The sequence below is a fragment of the Coturnix japonica genome, chromosome 1 (genome assembly GCF_001577835.2).
Source record: "Coturnix japonica isolate 7356 chromosome 1, Coturnix japonica 2.1, whole genome shotgun sequence".
NCBI classification, from domain to species: domain Eukaryota; kingdom Metazoa; phylum Chordata; class Aves; order Galliformes; family Phasianidae; genus Coturnix; species Coturnix japonica.
In genome coordinates, this window is record NC_029516.1 from 9,272,559 (window position 1) to 9,299,538 (window position 26,980).

The 26,980-nt window shown below is 36.1% G+C and overlaps 1 protein-coding gene and 1 long non-coding RNA gene across 13 annotated transcripts in view; one reads left to right on the forward strand and one right to left on the reverse strand.

The window, feature by feature from the left end:
- The window catches only part of CACNA2D1 (calcium voltage-gated channel auxiliary subunit alpha2delta 1), a 325,793-nt gene that overhangs the window by 132,718 nt on the left and 166,095 nt on the right, over nt 1-26,980 (forward strand). The window lies entirely within an intron of this gene.
- On the reverse strand, nt 3,074-12,583 carry LOC107322031. Of its 2 annotated transcripts, none has more exons than XR_004305992.1 (3): nt 12,509-12,583; nt 8,752-8,879; nt 3,074-3,513 (listed from the first exon to the last, which is right to left on the reverse strand). It is a non-coding gene; the product is annotated as an uncharacterized LOC107322031 (long non-coding RNA). The 2 variants fall into 2 exon arrangements; XR_001558783.2 differs by lacking the exon at nt 3,074-3,513 and adding an exon at nt 4,821-4,904.

Consider the following 26,980-nt stretch of genomic DNA (forward strand, 5'->3'; position numbering starts at 1 on the left):
TGAGAGATCTGGAGTGTTCAGCCTGGAGAAGAGAATGCTCTAGGGAGACCTGAGAGCAGCTTTTCAGTAACTAAAAGGAGGGCTCTATGAAAGGAGACAGGCTCTTTAGCAGAATATGTTGTGATAGGGCAGCAGGAAATGGTTTCAAACTAAGACTTTGTTTTCTCCTATGATAAGGGTAATGAAGCACTCTAACAGATTGTCCACAGATGTGGTGGATGCCCAGTTAGTGTAGACTGTCAGAATCAGGCTGGACCAGGCTCTGAGTAGCTTGATCTAGCTTTAAGTGTTCTTTTTCATTGCAGGGGAGTTGGACTGGATGGCATTTAAAGTACCCTTCCAACTCAAACTATTCTATAATTCTTTGATTCTATACTGCTTGCTAAAATTGAGATGGTGTTAGGGGTAGAATACTGTTCAGTGTGAGAAGAAAGGTGGATGCTTCATTTATTTTTCTTATTATACATATGCTTCTTTGCAATTAATGCTGCATAAATACATAGGTACACATGAAGAACTCATGATGCTATTCTTGTTAGCAGTGATTTTACTTTGTTGTGTCTTTCTGTGCATTACAGAAGGATCTTTGGCAGGCAAAGAAGTAGAGAATGTTTTATAGTAACCTAGATAAGTAAGATAGGCTAGGGAATTCTAATAAGGATTTTATTTCTTTGCTCTCTTTCTGCATGACTTATTCATCATTTAACACAGTATATTGCTATGCAGGTATCTTTCCTTTTCATGACTCTATATTCCAACTAATAAGCCCTGTCTTTCAGCTGGGTTTGTTCACACAAGCACAGCAGAGAACTAATAGCTTTATCTATATCCAGTTCTTCACTTACCTTGGGCATGGCAATTGCTGGAAAACATTTTTTCTGCAGGTTCCTAAGAGTGTGAACTTCCTGCTGCATCTAGGAAGACTTTGGGATTAAAAAATATGATAAATAAATAGCTGCCTATAAAAATCAGAATGTGTGCCTGCACCCACCCACCCACACCCACACACATACACAAAGTACATGAAGTAATTCTGTCAATTTTCTGCTAAAGAATAGCTCGGTAGGGGGAGGCTTGCCTTTCACAGAAAACAAGGTGAGAAGGCACTCTCCACGAAGAGCAAGACATAAGTCTGAATCCATCTCTGCTAGGATAAAATTGAGCTTGGTGTCCTCCTTTGGGTGCTGGGCATGAAAACACTGATGCTTTGAGGGAATATATGGGACAGCACTGCCCTTCACACTGAGCCCACTCCCTGGTACATTAGGCCTCTGGGAGTGGGTACAGGTAAAAAGAGACAGGGGTGAATTACTTATCAGCTGGGTTTTACCTATGTGTATGTGAGGTAGGAAGAAACATTGAATGTAGGTAGTGGTGAAACGCTGGAAAAGACTGGCCAGAGAAGCTGTGGTTGCTCCATTCTTCGAGGTGCTCAAGGCCATGTTGGATGGGGCAAAGCCTGAGCTGGAGGGAGCAGCCCTTCCTATAGCAAGGGGTTGAAACCAGACAGGCTTTTAGGGCCCTTCCAACCCAAGCCATTCTTTGATTCTGTGATAAGGTAGGTGTCAGGCCATGGTACAAGCCAAGCTATTTTCTACTACATCCAGAAGCTAAGCTTGAACAGCACATTAGTTTCATGTCCCCAAAGGGAGATGGTGAGAAAATACAGATTTCAGGAGACAGGGTTTAATTTCAGTGCTTTTCTGGGTTTTCTCTTCCATGGCAGTGTTTCCTCCTCTCTTAAATCAGTCTAATAACATTTACGTCATGAAGGGTTTCCAGCTCCAGATTAATTAAGTCTGAAAAAGCACATTGAGACATGGAGATGGAAAGCAGTATATAACTGCAGTAGTATAATTATACACTGCAAAACTGATCCAAGTACCAAAGAAAAGTGGAACACGAAAGAACAGCTATATTTATCTCAGAAAATGGGTTCAGCAGTTCAGCATTCAGATTTAGATCACTGGAGCATCCTCGCTGCTGTTAAAAGCTATAAAACCAGCTGTACTAGCAGTTGTCATGAATTGTGTTTTTATTTGCATTGGGTTAGCTATTAACTAAGAGAAGTTTTAACACACAATTAACATATGGTTTTGTTTCTAAAATGTTCTCTAGATAAAATGTTTATTGCTTGATTACAATTGTTAAATTTTCCCCTGCAGTTCTTGTATCTCGATGCATAAAAATTCATACAAAGATCATATAGCAAAGATTAAAATATATTTTAAAATATTGAGATGGATTCTTTTGCACAAATTCTGAATACTGCAAATGAAAATTCAGAAAACATTTTCAAGCTGCCTGCTGGTGAGCAAAGGTCACGGGTACAATATTTAATCCCTCTGCATCTTTCACTACTAAGGTGTAATACAAATGACAAGGTAACCTGCCTGGAATATGATGTGTTCCAGTTAGCATTAATTAAGCTGACACTGTTGAGGCGATAGTGAGGTGATTGTTTGCATATTGCTTCCCTCCAACTCCCCTGTGCAGCAGAAGCAGGAGCATTGTAATACATCAATGATGTTCATGATTCTTATTATGCTCTTAAATCCCACTGGGACTCGTGCTTTTGGGTGCTGTAGTGGTTGCTGAGTTCTAAACGCTAAAATCAACGTTGCAATTTCTGCTCGGAAATAGAAGGGATGATGGGTGAAGTTTTACTCTGTCACCTCTATGTGCTTGTTCCCGGTAAGATGAACAGAGGGCAGTGCTACTGGTGCTCAGTCATACCGCAGAAACCAGAGCCTTTTTTTCACACAGGGAAATCAGGCACAAATGCTGGGATATTTAGAAATGGTTTTCAATGAAATCTGTGCTGGGACTCTGGTAGTAATGAAGCCTCTTATAGCAGAGAAACACTTGCAAAAGGTGTGAGTAATAAAATTGAGAAGGAAATAATCTCAGGATTTGTGAGGTGCTGCTCAGTGAGATGGGTACTTAAGGTACTTAAGGATTTTGCTTCTGTTTTCAGAAAGAAATCTTCCCTAGCGTTGTAGAATATAACAGTGTATAAAACTGAAGATCGCATTTTACTTTCCAATCTAAAGGCATTACAGCCGTATTATTCTGCTCGCGTGGAAGGTTCTAAGCGGCGCCATTTATCTGAACAATTTGCAACCAGCGTATCACAGACAGATAAGGATAATTAATACGCTCTTTTAAAATCAGACCCTGAGGAGCTGTCAGGCTTAGTGTACGGCTCTGTGACAGTGACTGACGCTACCACCAAAGGTGCTCTGCTCCTTCATTCCTTTATCAGCGCAGCTCCGAGGATGCTCTTTGAGGTTCCAGTCCCCGCTGTCGGGCGCTCCGCTCTCTCTGCAGCTGGCGCCCTCTGCGCGGTCCCGGCGGAGTTGCCGGCAGGTGGCGCTGCAGGAGCGCTGCGGACTCCACGTTCGGCTCCTTCAATCCCGATCCCTCCTTCCGTGCCTCCTGTGCTGCGGTCCCGCGTGGGCACCGGTCTGCTTCTACTCTGCGCTTGTTTCGGTCCTCCCAAGCTCACTTCACCTATAATCAAGTCCAAGCAATTGGCAAAATTTAGAATAGAAATAGACTTTTTTTTTTCTTCTTCTTTTTTTCTTCTTTCTTTCTTTCTTCTTGTCTTTCTTTCTTTCTTTTCTTTCTTTCTTCTTTCTTTCTTTCTTTCTCTCTTCTTTCTTTCTTTCTTCTTTTCTTTTCTTTTCTCTCTTTCTTTCCTTCTTTCTTTCTTTTCTTTCTTTCTTTCTTTCTTTTAAATATTTTTTGTTTGTTTGTTTTTGTTTGTTTTTCCTGTACCCATCTTTCTCTACTAGCTCCGTAATAGTTACAATTGAATAATCCCTGGCTGTGCTTGCTGCAGATGTTACCTTACTGGCATCTCTTTGCACATGGAGCTGCATGGACAGAAAGCTGAGATGTAAATGGGTGCCCCAATTGACTTAAGAGAAATTACAGGTGATAATGTATAGGGATCAGTGACACGGTGATGTTTAACATAATGTAGAACTGCTGAAAGATATCGCCAGCGTGACTTCTTCAAAGGTGTTTGTTTTTTTGTTTTCCATAGAATAAAGGGCATCGTCTCATTGCAGCCTTTCAGTACCTGAAGGGAACTTACTCCCAGGAGGGGAGTAAACTCTTCAAAAGGGCTGACAATAGCAGGGACTAGGGGAAATGGTTTTAAGTTAAAAGAGGGAAGATTTAGGTTGGATGTTAGGGAAAGTTCTTTACTAGGAGAGGTGTTAGGTCCGGAACAGGCTGCCCCGGGAGGTTGTGGATTGCCCCGTCCTTGGAGGTGTTCAAGACCAGGTTGGACAGGCCCTGGGCAACCTGATCTAGTAAAAGGTGTATGTTTGGTGGCCCTGCCAGGCAGGGGGGTTGGAACTACATGATCCTTGAGGTCCCTTCCAACCTGGGTCATTCTGTGATTCTGTGATTCTGTGATAGTCCAGCCCCTTGCACTGAACAGGAACACCTACAGCTAGATCAGGTTCTCAGAGCTCCATCCAGCCTGACCTTGAATGTCTACAGTGTGAGGCATACATCACCTCTTTATGCAACTTGTTTCAGTGCCTCACCACCTTTACAGTAAACCTTCTTCCTTTTAACTAATCTAAATATCTCTCTTGTTCTTTTCCCTAATTTACTTCTTTAACCAAAGAAGGAAGTTAGAGTCTTGTTTTAGCCCGCTGGGACTGAGCAGGTTATCAATGAGCCACAACAAGATTTTATTTTTGATGAATTGGACGTTTGTGATGAAAAAAAAAAAAAAAAGAGGCTGTGGATCATCAGCACTGCTGTTATTGAATGGTGGTGGAAGTTGCATGAGTGGATACATGTAACCTGGAGATGAGATGCAGAGGGGAACAATAAAGCTCAAAGGGTTGTACTCGGTGCCCTGCAACTCCCGTATAGAAATCCTGCAAGGAAAAAAGAAAAAAAGAAAAGGTTTCTGCTAAACTTGATGTCACAAAGTTCAAAACAGTGGGCGGAGAGGTAGGAAAATCAGAGAAGCTGAGAAGAAAAGTGTTCTTTGGATGAGCATTTTGCTGAGTGATGTGTTTGAAAGATGGAGTCTGAACATGGATTCTTGAGATTAGCCAATGGCAAGATGTTATTTGGAAAATTAATGATTTTATTGTGAATGTATTTCATGGAGCAAATCTGATTGCAGATGGCCAGACATCTTATTAGTTAACTTTACATAGCTCATGTTACAGGTTTATTTTAATGTTCTAAACTGAGTGTAGAGTCCCTAACACATCATCCTGCAACCCACATTTACGCAGCGCGGCAAGGTTAGACAAGTAGATACTCATTCAGAAGTGTCAGAAACAATGAGGAAAACAGAATTCTTGGGATGCTGTTGCCAGCCAGTGACCCTGAAAGGACTGACATGTGATAGCACTGTGTGACAGCTGGGTTGGGAGGCACTGCTATGGAGGCTGTGTTTCTGCTGGGGAAAGGCAGCTCTTCCTGCAGCTTCGTCTTCCTGTGATTTGGTTTTGTTCTCTAGGTACAGGTTTTAAGGTGTGAACCCGCCTAGGGTTTGATGTTTTTATTAGATGAGTCAGAAATGTTTCAATTAGCAATTACTTGTAAGGCATACTTTGGATAGGAAATCATCCAGATAACATTTTAATTTGTATTTGGCATATTTATCATTCAAATCCTGCAAATTTAATGTTAAAAACTGAACTCATTGTTCTTGTGGTAAATAAATGATTGGTAGTATAAAGAAACAATTTGCAAAGTAACATATTTCAGGAAGGGTAAATTCAGCATCTGTTACCTGTTAGTGAATCTCCTGATTTATAAAAACAAACAACCAGTTAAATCTTCAATATAAAATTAGGAAATCCCTATTAATTAACAGAGATACGTTGTGGTTTGAGTAAAATGTCTTTTTAGGAAGGTGTAAAGTAGCATTGATAAAACACTGTGTATGAACTTGATAGTTCATACAGCCCTACTGTTCCTGGGAAATAATGTATGTAATCAAGACAAGCCTTGGCAGACGGCCTTAAACCACAAGAAAATAGGAGTCCTAAGAGAGGAGTTAACAGACAGACTGTTATTCAGCGCTCAGGGTCCAGAGGCCACCAGGAGTATTATACAGAATATTGAATATGCTGAGAATTAATGGAAAATGCAAACTGGCTGGCTGAAGTACAAATGAATATCCTCTATGGGTATTCACATTTCCTTGCACTCTGCAGTGCTGTGACTCTGAGGTGGCTGAGGACATCAGTGCACTTCTGAAATAACTGTTTACTTGACGCACCCCGGTGATCTTGCTAGCAAAGATAGGCAATTTATACCCTGTCTGTTAAAAAGGCTGCAGGAATTTCCCACACAAGCAGAACCACAATCTAGCCTCAAGTCATTGACCTTTCTGAGGTCCATAATCTGCCACTGCTGGAGAAATGCCTCCAGGCGTACCTGCTGCCCTGTGTCTCTTAGGTATAGGAGAATTGGTGTGAGCAGCTCCCAGGCCAGAAGCAGCAGGTATCAGCATTTTATTTTAAAGGAACTCAAGAAGAGGCTGTAGGGTTGCTGGCTAGAAAAAATTAGTCTGTAAAAAGCTAAGGGATCAGTTTTTCAGAAAAGCATTATATTACATGTGGGATTTCATTAGTCCCAGAGTAAACATCACCATGTAGCACAGCATCATGTTCCCACTCTGGCATATTTGTCAGTTTTTTTCTTTTCATAATATCTGATAAAATTACTCAAAAGAACAAAGAGAAGCTTCCAATCATAGACCAAAAATGAAATAAAATAAAAAATAAATAAATTTGCAATATTAACTAACAGTGCTGGTTGAAAAGGTGTGACTGAATTTGCTTGTCCCAGTCTTGCACCATTGCTTTCATTTTATGTTCACCTTATTTTTAATCTGCATAAAAAATCTTCAGTTATAAGTATTTTTGTCTATGCTATTTCTTCTTTGTCCATTATGCTTCTGTCAATGCTTTTTGGATGCTGAAGTCTGAATGTATTTATTTGTATGTGTTATCACACTTAAGTGTTGCTGGTTACTGTGTCTCTAGAAAAAGGGCAAAGAGACATGATGTGTGATTAGGTGTACCAACCATATATTTACTCTCTCCAGTCCTGCCTGGAAGCACAGAAGATATAATAAAGTCCTGCTGAAAGGAAGCAGACCAGAACATTTGTTTTCCACCATAGAAGACAATGACTCTATGTGTTCCTAGCTAAGGATTTCAGGCATGGAATTTGTTTGGTCTTGTTTTAGGAGCAGTAGAATTGTTTTGGGTTGGGAATCATTTGAGGCTGTGAAAATACTGCTTTTTGATACCTCTTCACAATCAGTGTTCTACTTTCTACCACACTGAGAAGTATACAGATTATGCAGGTGTTGGCTTCTGGTGTTTTCTCACTGCCAGAAGAGCATTCTGGGATGGACAGTCTGTCACATGGAGTCCTACCTCCAACACAGTCAAAAGCCAAATGTCCAGGATGGGGTGTAAGAACAGAGCACACACAGTGGTACTTAGTCACAGCAACGCACTCCTCGCCTCCAAGAGTGTGCCATCTGGGAGTTCCCCAGCCACAGATGGCTTTAATTGTGTTAATAGCCCTTGGTAAACTTCCTTTCTATGAAAATGTCTGGTCTGTGCTAACATATGTAAACTTTTAGCTCTCTGAGATCTGTAACAAGTTTTGCAGCATTCATATTGGGTGAATAAGCATTTCCTTCTCCTTTTTTTTTCTTTTTTAAAGGTCCTGCTGTTAGGTTGTATTGGAACAGATAGAGATCAGATCAGATTTCTCTGTCCAATTTATTAATAAGTGTAAAAGACAGAAGAGTGGAAAACCTATTTAAAAGCCAACATACCTTTATTTATTTATTTATTTATTTATTTATTTATTTATTTATTCCCTGTTCTGTCAGTGGTAATTATATCTAACACTAGGTAATTTTTTTTTTTTTTTTTAATGCCTTGGTCATGATAGAAATAATGTCAAGAATCTTGTATTTGATACAGAAAATCCATGAGCAATGTATTCCCCTGTATGACAGACTCTGAAGAGCAGTAAGTGCCTGAGGAAGTTTAGTAACAAATTAGGAAGAAACTGGATTTTTTTAATGGGGTAATGAAGGAACAGCAATAGCTTGGAGACAGATTATGGATGAGAAATTTTTATTTTTGAGAAAATTAAGCATTTTTCTTTTTTTAATTATCATGGATAAGCCTATTGTTATCATAGCTGAATAAAAATGCTGTGGTGACAGATGAATTTATTTATAATAGGTTCTTTAGTTCACAAACCACAGTATCAGTTTTTGCTTGGTTTTGTTTGCATAATATTTAATGAGTGTCTGATTAAACCTTTATTCAGCCTTTTTCATGGAGCCTAATACATCTGCATGGTTGGTTCTGCCTCTGAATTAAGACTATTCTGTCACAGCTGTCTTTATTTATCATGAAATCTATTTCATTTGATAAATAATGTGGGAAAACTAATGTCTTCATTTTTAAAGAGAATACTAAGTGGTGTTAAAGCATTCTAAAAGACCCCCCAAAAACACAACCAAAATTCTGTCATAGATGCCCAAGGAATGCATGGTCATCTTCTTCAAAGCATGAGAAGAAAATAAGGGAAGAATAGCCTAGCTTGCCTACTTAGCTAATTCCTCTGCCTTCAGCTTTGCTACCTATGCATTTGTTGATTAAAAGGATGCATACAGCTTGCCGTTAAAAAAAACAAAAACAAAAACAAAAATTACATCTTTCTTACCATAGAGTGCTGACAGTTTTGCTACTGTCCAATTTTCCCAAAGATGAATTTTGTCATGAAGGTTGCTGCTAAAGAGCAGTTCCAACAGCAGTTTCCAGAACTGGCATATTGCCAGTGAAACCAGCTACCTGTAAAACAGGAAAACACCCATGGGAAGGCAACACAGTGGATAAATGAGGTTTATGCTGAAAGCCACTTCATGCTTCTTGAGTTCTGGAACTATGTCATGAATTACCTTGGCTAATTTCCTCCCCTCATATCTCAATTTGGTCTTCTGTGCATCATAAACCTCGCAACACATTCCTGTAGTATTTGCACACTGTCTAGCTTAATTTTGCTTCCATAATTATTCTCCTATGCATTGCCAAGGTCTGGATTTATGTAGCTGACAAGGAAAACATTTGTGTGTCAAGCCATCTGCATGCATAGCATGTATTTTCTGTTAGCCTGTTTCAGCTTGTGTGGCAAGCATGAAAATATGCAAGTTAACACAGTATTGAAAACACTTTGGAAAACAGTGATTATAGCATCATTCGTTGCACTTGAAAATGGGATAGTCGATATTAATAGGGAAATCAGAAGCTAATGCTTTCCTGTCAGGATTTGATGTGTCTCTATAGAATTTGCTATGTGACACTGCTATAATGGAAGGGTTCAAATGAATGAGAAATGAAAAATACTACTTGTCTGTGTGGGATGTCACTTGGAGTACTGGATGATAATGATATTACCTTTAGCTGAAATAAATGCTAGAAAATAAAATTTCCATTGCCATAAAATTGGAAGTGTTTTTCTTTCTAAAGCTATTTTATTCTCATTTAGCCATCAGATGAACATAAAAAAAATCAAATGATTTTGATTCTATCAAGTAAATGCTTAAGATCACTGATAGATTTTATATAAAAATATGAATTTCAAAAGGGTTTGTAAAATTTGATCTACCTTTCTTGACATATGCATTATTTCTCCATTTTTAAAGTATTTACATTAGCATTACGCTTAGCATAAAAATAAATATTTGGAATAAAAGTATGAAGAACTAAAAATTGCATGTCCTGTGTTTTACATTGCTTCTGTTTTATGAAGTGTGTAATCATTATATGGCTATCTACCTGAGAGTTGGACTGAAGAAGGGTATCTTGCACAGGTAACCTCATGTTGCTATTTTATGTGTACACAGAAATGATAATTTTTGTTTTCTATGACACACAATTGCATAGAAAATTCACTGTCAAGTGATATGGAAAGCAAGCAATACCTTTGTCCATTACATATTTTTCTCATTTAATCATACCCTAAAGCTTTACATGTATGAAGTTCTAATAGTCACATATACCACTGCCTTTCTTGAAAACAGAATAATTCAGTGTGAAGGGGAAGGCAGGAAGGTATCTGGTCCAGTGTTTCTCTTTCCCAAAGCAGAGACAATGAATGTGAAATAGAGATATGGATAAATAAAGAATTTAACAGTTTTTACAGTGATTACCCTGTTTGAACATGGTTCTGTTGGTCAGATATGTAGTCCATCGTCTGGTGATAACACATTAAGGAAAAATGTGTTAATGTGTTAACACTTACATAAATTAGTTATGTAGCTCTTAGTTCCCAGTGAACCACGTCTGTTGAGATGTATACTTTGACATAAATAAGAAAGAGTTGCTGAAATGGGAAGAGTTATAAATTTGTACTGTTGAAGTATTTCAACTTGCTTACTTGCTATAAGTAAACTTGGCATAAAATCTGTTGAAAATATAGTTATATTTTTTAGCTTATAAGCAAGTGTTCTAAGGTTTCTTTCAATTTCGTGTAGTTTTTTGTTGTTGTTTTTGTATAAAAAATTGTTAATATTCCCTATTGTTTGATTAAGTACTGCACAGATATTTAAAATCATTAGTAATTAAGTAATTCCTTTTTTTTCCTTCCTTCCTTTTCTTTTTCCATTATCAGTTTCTCTTCTGATTGTGATATAACGAGAAATATTATGGATGATTGTATTTTCAAGTAAGAACTGATTAAATAGTGAGACTGTGTACTAATAAGTTTCAGATTTACCAGGGAAATCTCATTAGTTAAATAATGCATCAGAACATCAAGTCCAAGGGCAGTGTTATGAATTTACATGTTTGGAAGTTAATACAGTAGGGGAGACTTTATTTTATCTTTTATAATTTGTTTTTCCCTCCCAATCTATATGTATACATACATATTTTAAACAAAAACAAACAAACAAACAAACAAACAAAAACCATCTGCATTACTAGCGATGTTATGTCTTAGTGTACTATATTTATTATTTACTGATTTGTCTGATTTGTCTTTCTTTGTCAAAATTGCTGTGTATGAGAAGAAATCAGTGCTCATGGTGAAAGAGGAATTATCATTCACAATGTAGCTGATAATTTTTCAACAGCAGATTTTTAAAGAATGGGTGTTTCTGAATGAATGAGAATTTCATTCTTCTTGAACTGTTGACCAGAAGTTCTAAGATCTGTAGTAAAATCATCTACTGAAAGAATATTAAAGGTATGATAAGATCATGGTAAGTTTCGGGTCAAAATCACAGTTTACACATGACACTGCTTCAATGAGAGAAATAAGCCTGCAGCAGGACTTTATCACATTATTCTTCTTGCTCTCCTTTATCAGTTTGTCTGCAGCAGAAATGTGAGAATTATCAGTTTGACATAAAAGTTGCAATTTTCTATGCCCATCTCAGTGTAGAGTATGGTAGAAAGTTCAGTACAACAAAAAATATATTATCTATAATAAATATGTAATATAATAAATATGTATTTGTTTTGCAATAATTTAATTCATTGTTACAAAAAAAATATAAATCCATGCAAATTGGTCTGCTAGGAGAGTTCTGAAATTATTCAGGTTTAATCATGGATGGTCCCAGGAGAGCCAAAGTGGCATTAAGCAGGCAGCCTCTGTTCTCCTGATTTCCTATGTTTGCATGCTTAGCTTCATGTATTTAGAAGAAAGAGGCACTTCGTTAGCAGGGTCTGAGTTTGTGAGTGGCTCATTTACTGAGTGATTATTGTTCTTGGGAATTTACATGAAAGGCATACTTTTCATAATATATGGTCTAACTTTTGTTGCTCTTTGGCTTTACAAATTCTGGAAATCTGATCTAACATGTTCTACATTTCTGTCTTTGGCCCTTAGTTTCCCAGGAGTTGTGATTCCTGGAAGTTCAGAAAAAATAAAATAAAATAAAATAAAATAAAAAATCAAATAGTTACTGAATTATTCATTTAAATATGCAAATCACTATTCTTATTCATTAATACAATGAAGAAGAATCGCTTCTGAGACTGCATTTACTAGATATATATGCATAAAGACATGTGTTTTAGTGTTTGAATAGCTTGGATACTGACAGATATGAGAGTTTGCTTTGTGCTTGACAGCTCCAGCTACATCATGTGCTTTGTGCTTCTTTACAAGAAAGTGACATTTTCTGTACCTGAGCAAGTTGCATAGCTGGTGACAGTTTATTTACAGTACAAATACTGAAATAGTGGTACTTGTTTAAACCTTCGAATTTGTTAAAAAATAATAATAAAATAATAATAAAAATAGTAAGTGAAAAATAACCAAACTGTGTGTGACTGTGGGAACGTTGTGCTCAGGGTACAGGCAGAAAGTAGAGCAGGAGGCCTTCTGGATAAGAAGCAACAATGTGAAGTATAATGTAAAATCAGTATCAGTTTACTGTTTTATTTTAGTAGAATTTTCAAACAGTTCTTACCCATTTTGTTCCTAGCAAGTTTATTCTCTCTCAGAGCCTGATGGTCTGCATCTTCACACCTCACTGAGGTGCTTTTGTGACGTCAATTTAATGCCATTTTGATGCCTGCCTCACTTAGTGGCCTGCTACTGAGCATGCTCACTTTGAGTATCTCTCTTCTTGAGCCTGCACATCACATCCAAAAGAGAAGGGGAAGTTTGCTTTCTCTTTGGAGGCTGCATCTCACCACACCTGTGAAAGGAGGTTAAGACTCAAAACCAGTGTGGTTCTGCTGTGTGTTGTGTTGAGGCAGCTATTGAGAGATTTCGTGAGGTGAGTGAAGAAGTGTATTTAATTTGTGGATTGTGAGGCTCACTCTAGGGGCTACGCAAAAGATTCAAGACTCCTTCATTTTTTTCTTTTCACATTTGTTTTCAAGTGCCTTCATGGAAATACTGTGTTTTCATGCAACTGTATTTTTTGCAAGGAAGTGTAAGGTTGATTTTGGTTTTAGGTCCATCAGTGGAATTCAGTGGAGTCTGAAGAAGCTGACAGTTTCAACAGGACAGAAACTGAGCAGGGAAAGTGTGACCCTTAGTTTTATGCATACAGGGCAAAATCTGCAGATGATACCAATTGGTTCAGCACTATCGACTTGAGCGAATGCTAGACTCTATAAACTCCTAAGTGAAATCAATGGAGCCATAGTAGGGTATACACAGGGGGATCTTACTCAGTGAGTTTAAATGCACTCAATAGCTTTTTGCTGCTGATTGTTTAAACTTTCTGTGTAAATTTGTTATCAAATTTCTGCTGTATGCAGTTTTCTGAAATGCTTACTCACATAAATTAAGATGTGTTGTGGCCATTGTGGAGATTATTATTACTTTTTTCTGCCTGTTATTATTGTTTGGGAGAAATATATATATATTTTCTGTATGCTAATTGGTATGTGGATATTGAATCTGCAGTATTATATTTCTGCAGATACTCAAAGACAGTATATTGACTGAAATTATATCTAGAATAATTAAGCTCTAGTTATTACCTTTCTGTACTCTGATGGTATTGTCTGGGTAATAAATCACTGACTTTTTTCAGCAGATATAAAATTACAATATACTGAAAATTTTGTTTAGAATATTCCAGTCACCAGTCTTCCTTCTTCCTTCCTTCACCTTATCACTTAGATTTTTAAACCTTTCCTGATTTTCAGTCTGCAGTGTTGAATTATAGCTACCATCTACTGACTTGACCTTACTGAGGTTTCTTGTTACCTCCGTATTTCATCTTTTACTGTTGAAATTCTGGTCTTACTGCCTTTTGGCCAAATGAACTTCCTCTCTATCTTCACTTCACCTTGCTTTTCTTTTCTCTATTAGAAATTCTGTTGTCAGTTTGAGGTCCAAGGAAGTAAAAAATCTAGTTCTCAGTTACTCACACCTTTGGTGACATTTTTTTTGTCATAATGGGGATATGAGAAAAGGGACTGTCATGATCCCCCCTGCACTTCAGGCACTTCAGTGGAACTCTTCACAGTAAGCTAAGCAATTTAAGTAACATAGTGTATCATATTCTTAGCTGATCACTGACTTTTTTTTTTTTTAATTTATTAATATTATTATTTTTTTAATGCTTTTGGCTTAGAGGAAAGCTAGGAAGGTATCATTTACAAAATATCTCCAAGGAGAATATTTCTCTACAGTCTTATATTTGACATTTCTGAACCTTGACAGCTCCTTTAAGAGTATTTTGTACCAACACATTGTGAGAGTAGCTGGGGAATTTTTTATGACAGTTTAAAATGGGACATTTGGGGATAAATGAAATCAGAATGTTTCAGTAAATCCATCTGACACTTGTGACATTGAAGTTGGTAGTAACTGGTAATAATTTTTTTTTATTATTTTTTATTTTTTTCCCTGTTCATGAAGGAGTAGAAGAGAGATTTCAGCATTTCTATAAAAAATATAATACATGCAATTATAAATTTAAGATCACTTTATGTCCAATATCTTTTTCTTATACAGTTTATTACGTTTGTGTTCAAATGGGTAATTGCATGAGTTTCTTAGAAAATGAAAACTTTTCTATAACCCTTTTAAAAACATTCCCAAAACACTTCATTCAGAAAGGGGTGTGATGCTCATTCAGCGTTTTTACAGTTTCATATAAAAAACAATCACAAGACTATTACAAGGCCATAATACTGTTATTTCCAATACCTAGGAAGCAATGAAGGTGAAATGTAGACTGTCACAATATTATAAAAGATATCTTTTGTTTGAGGCTACAACATTGCTTTCAGTGACAAGTAGTAAGGTGATGCATGGTATCTACATTATTGCAACTGAAAACTGCATTTAAAATTTTCATTCATGTCAGAAAAAAAAAAAAAACAACAAAAAAAAACCTTGCAAAATAATACATTTTTCAGTTTAAAGATGTGGGTGATATCTGGAGTAAAAAACTACTTTCATAGTATAGATGTGCACATCTACAACTTCAAACTCATCTGTAAGTTGACTGGAGCTCTCTTTGGCACAATTAATTCTACATAGAAACAGCATAAAATGGGATGAAAAAAAGTCTGGGGGAAAACAGATTTTAAGTGTTCTATATGCCACGAGACATGGCTGATAAAGTAAATAAATTCTAAACCCAATGAAACTCCTATTCATCCTGATTAAATCTCAAATCTCAGGAACTTCTGAATCTTGTACCTAGTGGGCAGGTTAGAAGCAAACATTATAGTTTTTTATAAAAAGCTAAAGAGTGACTGTCTCTGTGAAAACCATAAATTAAAGACCTAATTAAATTAAATTATAATCCAGAATAATAAGTTAAATTAATCCATAAATTAAAGGCTAATTTCTATATCAAGATGTAATATCAAGAAGGGAATGCTACCTATACCTTCATATTTCTTGATATTTTGAGTAGAAGAGAAACGACCAATATATTCGGCCTTAAAGTCCTCTGTGCATTAGGATGTTGTCAGCTACGAAAAAAGGGAAAGCATGAATATTTCATATATCTTTGGCATTCAACCTGTTTTGCATAGATGGCAGCTGGAGGTTCAAACAGAGCATTATTGCTCCGCCACTTTCACCATGGTTTAGCAGGTAAATAATGCATGAACTAAGAAGTGTTGACAAGGCAGACAGTAATGATAAAATTCTCTCTCTTCAAGGAATGACTTATATCGGTCTTATTTCCTTAAACTCTTCACAGAATGCTCATATATACAGCATGTGATTAACCTAAGAAAGTAACAGCTGAAGCATGTGGAAGGTGAATAGCTCAAGTAGTTTCAAAACAACCTTAATATTTATATATAAACTGAAAGGGAAGCACTGTCAAACTTTCAAGCTTAAAACTGTAAGAATTACTAATCTCCATTGTTTGACATGCCAGATCCAAGATTTATACCTGGGGAAACAAGTTCTTTCATATCCTAATCCAAACTGCCCAGTTCATTCATGGTTCACTACTAAAGATCTCTCCAGTTTTCTGTAGTTCAGCCAACCATTACTGAAAGCTGATGGCTGGCTGCCTGTCTTGGTGTTGCAGTAAAAGCCTTTTATGTGGAGATTTATTTATTTATCCATCTGTGTATTTATTTATTTAGTCCAGGAGGCATTCTTGACATGCTGGCTAGCTAAGCAGAGAGCAGACTGGCAGCTGTTTCATGCAAAGACAAGACTAATTGTCTATGTTTGTTAGAAATTTTTGCATGGCATGACAACTGATAAAAATGTTGAGGGAACCAAACTGAAAACTCTGGTTTTATATGGCATGAAGCATGTTAAATTGTTAGTCCTTAAATAAAAAAGATGAAGATAATGGTTAGTATAAAGTGGACGTGCACCAAGTGGGGATCAGAAACTTCACTAACACATTCATGTTCACTGTGCTTGGCAAGGATGGGGAGATCATTTTGTGACTTTTTTTTTTTTTTTTTTTTTGAATCATCCTATTGCTGTTCATTACTCACAGCCTGCTTAACCCAGAAAGGTTAATATGTTGAGCTAGTGCTTTGTTTCCTGTTTTGTTTACTAGATCACTCTCTGTAGTGACATCTGCATACATTTACTGGCCCAATACATTTTGTATTATCTGGCAGCTTATTTAATTACTGGTCGAGCATCACTTTTTAATATTGCAGCCAAGCAAAAATGTATTTGTTCCAGTAGCAGTTTTAACATGAGTCTGTAATATTTGAGCCTCCCTAGAGAACTCTTACAGCCAGGGCTAGCCTATAAGTAGCAGCCGCTTTGTTGCAGCCTGAGGTATCGACAGATGCTTCAGACTGGCTGCTTAATACGCTGTACCTGCTGTGAATAGAAAATCAACAAGGACTGATGGGACATTCTTTAGTTTTGCTGGTTTTCTTCATGTCTCATATTAGGAGACTGCAGTGTTTTTGTTTAGGTTTTTGATTGGTTTTTTTTTTTTTCTGTAGTGTTTTTTAAAACTTTTTTCTTTGAGATGTGCAAGATTGAGCACTGACTTAGCAGCATTACCATATTAGGCACGTGTATTGCAAGTAATTTGTTACACTGGCATCAATTTCCCACTAAAAAAGATAACTATTTCTTTAAAGGAAAGAGACAGAAGGGAGCAATACTGCCAGTCAGAATGTGTCGGGATCAACGAAAACGTGAGCAACATGATAGTGTGGATTAAACTGTTCAGGATTAGAGTAAAAACTCATTGTGCAGTATCTGCATCTTGTAAGTTAAGACAGTAAGCTGTATCACAGGACACGTGAGATTGTTCTTTATGATGATAAAACTTTAATGTTGAACATCCAGTGGCTGGAGATCCCGGTATGTAGACAGTGAATGAACAAACTTATCTTTCCCTTGGAACTGGCAATATAGGGCTAAATGTTGAATTTCCCTATGATTTCAAGATCTGTTCCTTAAGAAGTGCTAGACTGTGGTTTAAGTGTGTGGCTAAACCCTACTGAGGAGTCAGAAGCATATTCTGCTAAAAAGGGAGATGTACAAAAGATAAGATAAAAATATAACAAAAATCTATCTTTCTATCAGGATGAAATTGGCAAAGGATCTTCCAGAGTGAAGTAAAAAAAAAAGAGAGTTAATGGACTGTTGTTGTCTGCCGGCCTCAGGAACTGATTTCACACAGCCTAGTCTGGGCTGGAAATCAGACAATTGCTAAGACTCAGTAACAAGACTTCACCTCCTCCTCCCATCCATTTTAATACATTTAGTTTTTTTTTATTGCCTGAGTCAGAAAGAGACTAAGTTCTGTTATGTTCTGTGTTAGTGAGAAATGCATTCTTACTGTTAAAACCACAGTCCCAAGGCTCAGGTCAATGTGCTACAGCATTACAGCTGCTGATATCATTGTTTGCTTTAAAAAGCTAGTGCATGTTTTGGCAGACTCTAGGAGTCATCTACAGCTGCTTTTTATTGTGATGTATATATGATGCCATTGTCAAGACACTGATTTATCATCCGGGCTAATGGCTGTTTCTAATAGGATTTGCAGTTTACTGCCAGAAATTATGGGATCAATATGTTCTAAGAGAGTAAACAGATTAGAATTAAGCCTAGATGTTCACTCAGTTAAAAAACAGAACATGATTCTTTCAAATATAGGGAAGTATACAATAGTACTACTTCAGTATCTAGTGAGATTATTCATGTTTGTACGTAGAAGCATGCAGAAACTGCTGCCCAGGTTCCCACGAGGATGATTAATTTCCTGAAATGTTTGTAGTATGCACATACATTGTAAAGGAAATTGAGAAGAGGATAAATACTACAATCACATGATGGCTTATTTTCTGTTTCACATAAATCGTCAGCTTGTACAAGAACCAGACTGTGCTAAACTGATGATATGTAGGGGCACATAAAGGTGTTACATTTGAGTACTGTGGAAAATCAGTTTTCTATTGGTGAAAAAATGTGATCAATGAAAACGGATGTGTGAATTACTGTAATTTAGAATATTGATAAATATAGTAGCACATACAATTATGATAATTATTTGTCTTCAAAGTGAAGATAAACTGCTTTCCCAACACTATTGTAATCTTTGTTGTTGTTATTGTTAGTGGCAAAATCCAGTTTTATTCAGTCTCTTCTGATCTGATTCCCGATGGGAAGATTTTTAATATGATGACTTCTTGCTGAGTCAGAATGCCTTGAAACCTTTTCCTGAAGCCAAAGAAGCCCCAGCTTCCATTATTTGAAGAAGTAGCAGTGCAAATAATCAATAGTGAGATGGTAATATCAGTGCAGAGTTGAGTTATTTTTCCTATGAAATGCTGGTGAAGATTTAGGGATAAGAACTTTGTATTCTTGATGCATTTCAGCATTAGATCATTTGAATAACTCAGGAGTGCACAAATGAAAAGCCCTGTGAATCTAACAGTATGCAGAGATGTCAATTGTGTTCTCTTGATCTGCTTTGAAACAAGACCTTTCTGTGTTTAAAGATATGCATGACAGCTGAGTGTGTCAGTGAGGCTCATTTAGGGGCATACTTCTATATTTGATGGGCTGATGACTTGGCTGCAGGAGCTCTGACTGTTGCAGTGGTATTTCCACTTTGCACATTATTATTGTGGATCAAATGAGATATATGGAAACTCAATTAATTATTCCCTAATCAGCAGCTTCATAAGCAGTGGGGTATTAAACTTATGGAGTTTGTTGTCTGTAGAAAAAGTATATATGTATATATATATATATATATACTTTTTTTTTTTTTTTTTTTTTTTTTTTTTTTCTGCCCTGTTGCCATTTATTTTATGGTTTGGGAATAAAATGCTTGTGACCAAGGTATTGAATCCCCCTCTTCCTGGATATCATGAACTTATTCCATTTCCTTTAAAACATTTTGCAGACTACTTAGTTTTAAAAACCATGGGTTGATGTAAGCCTAAGGATGTGGAAAAGAGGAAACAACAAGGAGAATGGTAGTCTTATGTAATACAAAGTAGATTGGGTGCATAAAGTGAGCAGCTGTCCCTTTCCCTGGCATTTCTTAGTATATTACCAGTAACCTGCCTGTAAGATAAGAAACAGGAGTAAGATTAATTTTCTTATACACAAAAACCAAAATCTTTGGAAACTCCATCCTGAATATAAAATCAAAACACTCCTGGATATATCATCCACATGTCTATAACATCCACAGGTAGCAATTAAAGAATACAATAAGGAAGGATAAAGTAGCTTCCATTAACAAAGAAGATAGGAAGTGTTGACTATAAATCAATAGTTATATTAGATAAAAAAACAAAAACAAACAAACAAACAAAAAACACAAAGGAAATGTTAAGAGGATGACTCATTTCAGTGAAAGAAAGTGACAAATGGTGCCAGCTTAATAACAAATATCAAATGCTGTTGAGAAGATAAAGGCAGAGATCAATATTACCTCTTAGACTCAAAGCAGGAAATATAGAAACAACATTAGTATGTCAGAGGACTGAAATTTCTTTAAATGCAGAAAAGCTGCAAGAGAAGACAATGATTATGTAATTCTGCCCTAGAGCTGTCACTTCAAAAATAAAACAAAACTACCAGAATTCATGTTCTTATTTTTCCTAATGATACAGTAGTTCTCTTTATCTTTATGAACTGACATTCATCCTTTTCAAGAAGAACAAATCTACATGTACTGATACATGACTGGTGTAATTTCATGTCTCTAGGCTTGGATCTAGAACTCTTATGAATACCTGGGAGAGATCTGGTTTCTGTTAGAGATACCTAAATTCACTTTTCTCAGCCATTCTTCTTGCTTTTAGGTGAACACAGTACATGCTCCACTTTAAGATGCTATTTGCAAAAGTGGACATGGGAACAAATAAGTAGATAATAATTTTCACATAAATCAAAGGAAAAAAAAAAAAAATCTGTTCTTTGATCATTGTGGTAAAAACAGATCACCATGATAGAATAATGAAATATCTTGAACTGGAAAAATCCCACAAGGATCATCAAGTCTAACTCCTGGCTCTGCATGGGACCACCCAAAATTCAAGCAATATTTCCAAATACTCCTTAAACTCTAACAGGCTTGGTGCAGTGACCACTGTCCCGGGGAGGCTGGAACAGGATGGAACCATTCAACTATTCATTACACATTCCAGTTTTAAAATGGTATTGTAGCTGTGCTTAAAAAAAATAAAATAATAATAATAATTCAATGAAAGAAGTGAAAAGACCAAGTAAATATCTACTTTTTTTTTTCTTTTTTCTTTTCAATAAGGCAAAAATTTTACTTTATTTATCTTTTTTATCAGATAAAAAAATATCTGCTTATTTATTTATCTATCTATTTATTTTGTAACCTCAGAATATGTTGGAATCTTCCCCCCAGGACAGAAAACTGAGATTTAACCCAGGGTGGGTTGTCAGGGTATAATTTACAGAACTCCGATTTTCTGAGCAATTAACATGGTTCTTTATAAATTTTGAAAACTCAGCTTGGATAAGAGTTCTTATGCCTTAATTTGAGAATTATGAGTGTTTGAAAAGTTGAAAAGAATATGCTAAAGTCTGGCTCTGGGAAAATAAGCTGGCTCATCAGTACTGGGTTTGTGCTGCCAGCTGAAGTGGGAGAGATTGAAAGCTGTGGAGATTACTGAAATGGATCTTCAGGCAGGAAAAGGATTGAGGAGGCAAGCTCTGGTAAGACAGATATAAAGGAATATTTGAATGGAAGACAGCTGTAAAAGCCAAAGCTGAGGCCTGTTTTGATTAGTACTGAATTATGTTGAATTTGCGGTAATATGGAAGACACAAGGTCTTGACAGTGAGTTGATATAGTAACATTTTGAAGGAAAGACACATTCTGAGAAATCTGTCAGAAATATTTTTGTGTTTTTAAATTCATTTTTATTTTTTAATGCACTAGATATATCTGTAAGTATATTAATACCAAAGAAAATGTCAGCAAAGTGCATTACTGGATGAAGCAAGGTGGCAGGGACGGTGCAGCAGACACATCCTACCAACTATTTGTATGTATTATTTGCAGTATTTTCTTCAGTCTTTGTTGGTACTATAGAGCAAGTAGGATAAAGAATGTTGTTACTGGGGAAAAAAAAAAAAAAAAAACACAAAAAAAACACCATAAAAACACAACTGAAATGGAGAAGGGAAGCACAGAGTGAAGCGATTTTGAAATAAGGTGGGAGCAGGTAATATACACGGTCTTGATATGAGCAGTGATTTCTTCTGTTGTCTCCTCATATGTATCTTGGGAGTGAAAATAAAAGATATTAGCACTAGCAAAATAGAAGCTCACACTTGGCCTTACTAATCCATAACTGGAACTCTTAAAGAATATTGTCTTTGACTGGGAGCAGTAATAGCCACTGTAAACAGTACACAGGCACACAGAACATGTGTTCATTAGCTCTAATACCTATCTGCTTCAAGCTGAGAGGAATAAGGAAACGAAAGCCAGTCTATTTACTATTTCATATTCATGTACTTTGCCTTTTCTAATGGCTTGACTGACAGCCTCAATATATAATGTCCAATGTCTTCACATCAACTCTGTGACCTCAATTCACCTATCATTCACTGCCATCATGTCAGCAGAGGCTTTTGTGGATGTCTATTATTCACACGCTATATTGTGTTATGATGAATTGTCCTCTTGGGAATTTTAGGACATCTTAATCCTAGTCTGACAGAGCTCTCTGTGATAAATAATCGACAAGCCCCTATGCTAAATTCAAGTACCTCAGAGAATGTGGATTTTTGACAGCTTTCACCGAATAAAAAGAAGCAAGAGAGCATGCCTTCAGCATTGTTGAGCAGCTTCCATCTCTCGTTTTCATTTTCACTGAATGCTTTCCTACCAACAAACCGTACAGAGGAGGAGATGGAGATTCATTATATCATAAACAACAACAACAACAAAACATAATTTGTAATCAATTATAGTGTATTTATTAGAACTTAATCTCGCTTTAAATCCATCTCCTTTCTCCATCCATGCTTGTTAAGAAAAGAGAACCTTGTGCAAAAAAACAGCAGCGTTTGAATATATTTCTACTGACAGCCATGTGTGTCTGTGTGCTGTCTGGCATTTAAAGCAAGCCTAATTCCTAGTGCTTGTGAAGCTATGTAGGGGCAAAGAGTAAGGAAGATAGACTCTTTGCTTTCTTGTGCTGACAGTTTAGGACTGGCTAGTATTGCAGTGCATAGCAGGCTGACAACTTGCTACCAATTATTTTCTTGAAAGAAGTGTGGAAGGCAAAGGAATGAGTAGAGTCAAACACTCATTCACTGTCTGTGCCATGACAAAGTGTGTTAGTGATGCAATAAAATTTAGCTCTGGTGATACCTCCACCTTTCATACTTCACTAGGGTTTGCCAGGTGTTTAAGAACTTGGTATGACTCTCAGACTGACTCTTGAAAGAGGACAGGAGACAAAGATCTTTAGTTATCTGACTTGTGGGGATAGATAATGCCAAAAAGGATTGATGTGTAGCATTATTTCCATTTGTTGTTTCTGGAAAGAAAGTAAGACTGCAAGCATCATCCCTTAGCAGTCAGCAAGTTCAAAGTGAGCACTGACCTAATATGGGAAATCACAGAATTTGGGGAAAATAAATAAAGAAATAAAATGTTTTGAAAACAGAGATAGAAGAAAAGCTGTTTGTTTGTTTCTTTTCCCAGAGTTTCTGTATGTCAACTAGCTGGAGGAGAAGACAAAGGACAAAGGGAAGGGAATGCAATTATTTGTGTATTCTGTATGATAGTTAATTTGCAGCATCGGTTTTGGATAGTTGAGAGTAACTGACACTATTGCCACCAGAGTGTATCCTTACAACATTCTTAGCCACACCTGGAGGGATTAACATGCTAGGCAAACACACTCTTTGCATAGAAACCAGTGAAAAACATCTCTTCATGTTTAATATATGTTTTTTTTTTTTGTTTTTTGTTTTTTTGTTTTTTTTTTTTTCTGTAATACATGCCATAGGGAAGAAACTGCTTTTGACTACATTATGCTGAAGGATGTGATACAAGAATCTGTAAAATACTTTGCATTATTTAGCGTGACCAAAACACAAAATCATTTTTAGACTTTCAGACCTAAGTCTTGTTATTATACATATACTTAGCACTTTTTTGTTTGTTTGTTTGTTTGTTTGTGCATAGTGAATCTTAGGAAAACTTTAGGGTTTGCCTCTTAATAGAGATTTTAAGTACTGGAATTTGAGTTCTTGTTTTCTTTGATCTAGAGGATAAGCTTGATCCACACTAACTTCATCTTACATTGTATTTACTTTCCTTTTTTTCTTTTTCTATTCCTTCTCCCACCCCCACCCATTTTATTTTTCTTCTCCTCCCCTTCTTTTTTCTTCTTCCCTTTCCTTCTGTTTTTATCTTTTTTCAGTTTTCTTTCTATAATTCTTATGTGAACCAATTCTTCTTTTAAGTATCTGAGGAATCATTTCTTGACAAAACTGATAAACTTTTATTTAAAGTTCAACATTTAGAAAAAAAGATGTTGTTTGTAAATTAAAAAAAAAAAAAAAGATAAAAAACAACAAATACAACAAACCACCTAAGCCAAGACGCACACACAAAAACTTGTTGAAAAAATTCTGACCCTCTAGGATTATGCCTGAATTCCTACTGAACTGATACAGATTCCTTGCTTATAATCTGTAGTACAGAAGGCTATTACATGAAAATAATTATCTTGGTGTTTATGCATGATACTTAGCTTACTGTAGGTATTCCTTATAAGTATATTTAAATACTTATATATATATACACACACGCACACAATTGATGGTACATAAGGTTACTTTGAAATTAATGCCTCCTATTTATTTCCTTGGAAACTACTGCAGACACAAAGAACACAATAGCACTATTTTGATTGATAAATTCCCAGCTATGAAACACTGTTTTTCAGCATATTCACCACCATTGTTTTTTCTTTTTTCCAATAATAGACAAGAGCCTGCATGCCACACTCATAAAAATCTGCACCAGTTTAAGTAGCTCACTGTGTTGCTATCATAGAGTTACAGAATCATAGAACCATAGAATAGCCAAGGTTGGAAAAGGCATCCATGATAATCCCGTCCAACTATCCACTTATCACCAATATTTCCCACTAAGCTTTCCCACTGCCTCCTTGTCAAGCCCATTCCAGTGCCTGACAGCTCCCTCCGGGAAGTATTTCCTGATGTCCAACCTGAATCTCCCATGGCATGACTTGAGACCACTCCCTCTAGTCCTGTCCTGAATTACCCAGGAGAAGAGACCATGTGACCACTGCTGAAATGCACCACTCATTGCCTCACTATGCTCATATCCTCTGTTTGGTTTCCACAAATATTTAGCAGGTGTCAATTAATATCAATGGTTCTGCCTCTACTGCCATCTCACCAACATCTCATTTACTTGTTGTGGGCCAACATCATTAAATAGGACGCATTACTTTCAGAGAAGCCATTGTACATCTATGTATCTTCAAACTTTTAGTTAAAAGTCTGTTGCTTAGATGGTAATCATGTTTTTCTATGCAATAAACTGGTGGATATAAAGGAAAAATAAGGCTATTAAAGACTGAATTTTACAAAGCTGGGGGCTAAGGTTTAATATCACACAATTTCTTATGTTAGTTGCATTATCACATTCAAGCTGAGAGTGCTGTCAGACCTTGCAGGAGAAGCAAATTCTTGTCTTCTGAACTGTCACAAACTGCTTTAATTAAACTACAAAGCAACCTTTCTCTAAATAAAAAATGGTAGGTGTCTCCTCTCACATTTCTGATCTAAGGCTGAAATTGACAATATAAAGTCATGGTGTTGCCATGTTCTATACAATTTGGATTCCTAAGTTAGATGATTATAGGCATGAATTTCTGTGTATACATATGAGAGAATGAGTCAGAAAATAGTTTGGATAATAGACTATTATGGGTTCAAGGAGAGATTTTGTCACCAAGGTTACTGTCTGTAATAAGAAAGCTAAGTAAGAATAATGATATTTTGAATAATGTTACCTAAGCATCTCCTTGTTTCTTCGAAATAATATTCACGTTTTTATTTTACCAGAAACTAGGACTCATTTTTCCTATTTCAAAAACCGATTTTCATTAATACATTTAATGACTGAGCAATTAAAGAACAGAAATACAAAGAGTAGAAATATAATTGAAAATGTTTGAAACTGTATACTGATTACTTGAATATCTCCATATGTGACACAGAATAAGAATATGAATAGTATTTGTTTTAATGTGAATTTGCAAACAGGTCTACTGAGGGATAAAAAGGAAGCTTTGAAGAAAAAAAAAGAAAAATGGGAAACAGAATTGAAGATTGTGTTGTTTCAGTCAGATTAACATAAGATCACATTATTCAAGGTCCAGATGTAACTCAGTTGGATACTTCTTATAATTTTGAAAATGGACATGAATGTAAGACTCTAACTGGATGATACTTAGATGTATTATGTTTTCCAGAAGATCTTTACTTGAAAATTGTTGAAGACCAAGAAAAAGCTTCAGCTTTTGCTGTACATATATCAGTTTCAAGATCTACTGGGCATAAAAGTGAAATATTCAGCAGTGCAATTTATGGGTTAAAGGAGAGGATTTTCAATTATTGACTTCTATGTGTCTGAGGCATGTGGATGTGCTGCTGCATTAATGCACTCTCTTTCTCCTGCCCCCTCCACCCCTACCACAAACATCTGCCAGCAAATCTGACCTCAGCAATGTCTAGAAGGGTGGCATTTAAGTGCTCAAGGTATAATTTGAGAGAACAATTAATAATGATTATGACTTATATTAATTTGTAATTATGGAAAATAACCACCTCTGCATGATTAAGAATACAACATTTAAGTTCTGTTAATTTCATTATAATTTAAACAACATTAAAAAACCCAAATCCTTACTAGTAGCATAAAATCAAAGTAAATGAAACCTGAAGGCTTTGTAAGCACTACTAGAACTCTGTGCCTCTTCAAAACAACAGAAAAGATAGCTTCAAAATTGAATCAAAATTGAAAAGAAAAAAAAAAAAAAAAANAAAAAAAAAAAAAAAAAGAAAGAAAAGAAAAGAAAAAACAACAACAACAACAAAAAGAATAAGTTATCTGTTTCTTAAAGGAAAAGAAATGTTTGTAATATATTTAAGTTTCAAGTTTTAGCTTTTAATTAGCATGTATGCCTTTCGCACTAAATTATTTACAGAATTTTTTATGTTTCATATCAATTCAAATGGAGAGGAAATTAAATAGGGCATATGTAATGAGATTTAAACAACTGGAGAAAATCAATTCAGCTCTGTTTGGGCTATTATCTAAACTACAATTCTGGATGTGCTATGATACTGTTTGAATTCTTATTCTTTAGGGATTTCTGTTATGTTCTGGTATGCAAAGGCTTCATCTGCATAAAAAGTTTGTCTTGTATTGCTACACTCCAATTCTGCAGTGTATTCTGTCATATGT